The sequence below is a fragment of the Pinus tabuliformis genome, chromosome 8, assembly GCF_031772625.1.
Source record: "Pinus tabuliformis cultivar Carrire ecotype Pingquan chromosome 8, CPIR1, whole genome shotgun sequence".
Classification (NCBI taxonomy): Eukaryota; Viridiplantae; Streptophyta; class Pinopsida; order Pinales; family Pinaceae; genus Pinus; species Pinus tabuliformis.
Window position 1 is genome coordinate 176,401,882 of NC_142294.1, and position 3,595 is coordinate 176,405,476.

The window sequence follows — 3,595 nt, forward strand, 5'->3', positions numbered from 1 at the left end:
GGCCGTCCAGAGAGTTTTACTCGGTAGCCACCCCGAGACTGACTCCCCTAAAAAATTGCACAAAGGCTGCTTTTCCCGCTTTTCTAACTGAGAAAATTGTGTAGATAGGCCAGACAGACACCCAGTGCTCATCCCTGTCTCCCTCAGAAAAATTGCGCAATTTTTTAGCCAATCCTCCCAATAGTCAACCAGTTGCTCATCCAAAAATTGCATAGTTTTCATGAGCAAGCCCTCTGCTGCCCAGCAGTCCACTCAGCTCATAAATTGCACAGAGGTGATCAGCTGGCCAGCCTCCTAGCCTTAGAAAATGTTTCCCTGCTAGCAGCTCCCAGTAGCAGTCTGCTAGCTCCCTCCAAGAATTGCGCAGTTTTTGCTGCCAAGCCCCAGTAGCTGACTGCTAGTTCCCTCCAGGAATTGCGCAGTTTTGGCTGCCAACCTCCCGACCTGCTCCTCCAAAAAATTGTGCAACGTTTGCCCTAACTTTCTGTAGCCCGAACTGTTTCTCCAAGAATTATCGCAGTTTTTCCTTCTAGCTGAGCCAGACTTCACGGATAGTCATAGTCATCTCGAATTACTGATCTTCATCACCTAGTTACTCTTGTGCAGTTTTCATCAGTAGTGCTCAGAGCCATCATCCCACCTCACAACCTTATTGCCTCTCTTGGTCACCTACATCTGTAATGATAATGAGTCATGGTAGAGTAGGAGGATTTTGGATTTGTTGACATATCGTCATGAGTAACTGCAGATATAGGTACACCAAAAAACATGGCGTGACGACGAATAGGATGAACGAAGGGAACAAATGCAGAAGGAAAGGTTCACCAACAGATGAACAAATGACGCATGTGAAGAGATGTGTTCGTGAACAGATGATCATGAAAATATGAATTTTTGGATGAACGAACAAGAAAACATGGAAGATGTGCTCATGGATGGACGAACGGATGAACATGTACCTTTTGCAAACACATGAGTCTGTCAAGGCTTCCAACATACAAGTAAGGAGAAACATTCCAAAGGAACATCAAGCTAACCAATGACCATCGAAGACTCTGCACACTTTGCCATGCGGAGGTGAAGATGTGACACACCATGAAGACATCCATCACTTAGTAGCTTTGCAGCTCGACATGCACTCCAGCAGTAGCACAAATGTACAAACACTGTCATGCTGAGTCATGTCGTCCACATTTCTATTGTGGGCCATGTTTTCAATCAATGTAATGTAACGTGGAAGTCCAAGAGACCCATTTGTTGTACAAAGGGTCATGTAAAGATGAAAAGTCATGGAAGTCAAATAGTCATGAGGGTAGTCGAACAACCACAAGGGTCAGTTTCACCCTTGGCTATAAATACCCCCTCATTTGTACATGAAAGGACTTTTTCACCTCAGCTCCTCCCACATAGACCAGAGAGTCTGTAATATTTCTTTTGAGGAGTAAGTAGTGGCTCCAATGCCCCTCAGATGGGGTTAGTGATGTGTGGTGTAACGATGTGTCTTGGAACTTTTTCTTAATTTAGAAGCCTGCTAGTAGGCCAACATGTTTTCACACATGTATTGTAACTGTTGTAAGACTAATCGTTAACACTTGTGATGCATGTTTCTATAACCTGTGTTCTATATTTGAACCATTTCACTTATGTAATACATAATCTACTAATGGAAATGTGTTGTATAGGTTGTTAATGCTGTCTCGCCCTTGTAGACTACTCTCCCGGACATCAGACAAACCTTTCACATAAAAATTGTTGTAAACAACCATTACACTCATGTGGACTAATCCACTGAGTGTTATATGTGTTATCTTCCCTTGTGTGTTGTGATTGCCACATCCATGTGGACTACTCTGCCTTAAGCTGTGTACATCCTGTTGTGTTGTGTGTTCCTAGCATCGTTGGGACTACTCCCAATCAACTTGGAACTCACTCTCACCCTCTCCCTCGACAGTGAAAGAATCATTGACACAAGTGACACTTACACTCACAAGGCACACGAACCTTGCTTCTTGAAGAGAAAGCAGACCACTCTCCTGTGCTGACAAGCAAGAGTTGGGGATCATCCTTAAGATAATGGAAACTAGGCCATCATACCAGATGGGACTCCCACATGAAACAATGTGAGGTCTAGTTGGGACTTCATATCAGGGTGATCTCCTGAATGTTGGTGGGTCCAATGCCATCAACATTTCTAGCACTAGAAGGAGGGCAGCCAATTGTATATGGCTGAATATCCCCTCACACTCATTCATCAACCATCTAGTCAAGTCAGTAACTCGCACTCCTTCTCACCTACACGTGACTTTGCATTTGGTTACTCCTCACCTCCCAAGATTGAACACAAGATTCCGTATCATCAACTTCACTCCATCCATCCCATCACTCACCAGTTTGTGAAAGCAGTCGAAATAATCCCAAGCATACATCATATTCCATACATGTCAAGGAATCCAAAAGCCACTCCTACAGGAGTTTTTGTGTTATCGGTGGAAGAAGAAATCCTTGCCACACTTGAAGGTCTGGTAGAATCTATTGAATATGGAGAGGAATGTTCAGTCTTCCAGAAAGGTGAACAAGACAGTCTTTTGATCTTGAGATTAGACTCCAATATAGGAAGTGGAGGGGAAGGTAGAGGAGGAGGCAAAGGCGACGATGAACCAACAGACTCACAGCCGGAACCATCAGACTCTGAAAGAGAGGAGGAGGACGAAGAAGAAGAAGAGATGGCCAACCCAATTTTGGAATGGATGACTTAGGGACCATTAGCTCTCTTGGTCATTCTGCACAAGATGCCAAAGCAAGCGGAGAGAATGAACATCAAGTTTAACCCTCACAACATTGTGAAGGTAGAAGATCATTTGGACAACTTCTACCTATAGCTGTAGATCCTTGAGGTACAGTATGAAGATATAAAATGTAGATTGTTTCCATGTACCTTGGATAGTCGTGTAGCTGCATGGTATCACAACCTTCCACCAAACTCTATATAGAACTAGGGTGCATTCAAACACATTTTCCTTGAGAAGTTCACTGATGACAAGACCCCAACCATGCTACTCATAGAAATGGGAAGCTTAAATATGGAGGGGAAAGAAAAGGTGAAAGACTTCAATCAGAGGTTTACATGCATATTGAACAAGTTTGCAGTGGACATGAAACCTCATGACTCCATCATTGTTGATTACTACACGTCCACATTGCCGACCAACATTGCGTAGTTCATCAAGTGAGCCACGAAATGAACACTTCTGGAAAAATGCAGAGAGGATATTGCTATTGAGAAAGACCTGCACGCAATTGGAGTCATTAAGGATGACGAATCAACAAAGGACTCCAAGGATGCGAATAGAAAGTCCCAAGCAACAGAAAGCAAGGGTAGAGACAAGGAGGCAACTGATATTGACACCCTCACTTGCCTTGTCAAAAAGTTGACTACGGAAGTGTCCGAGCTTAAACAAAGGAAAAAAAACACATTTTCAAGCAGCTATCCACCTAGACAGAGATAGGCAAGTACCTCATCAGGTAGCTACTGGTATGTTTCAAAAACTACACAGAGCTCTATGTTCTAGGTTGAACAGTGTACAGATCCTAAATT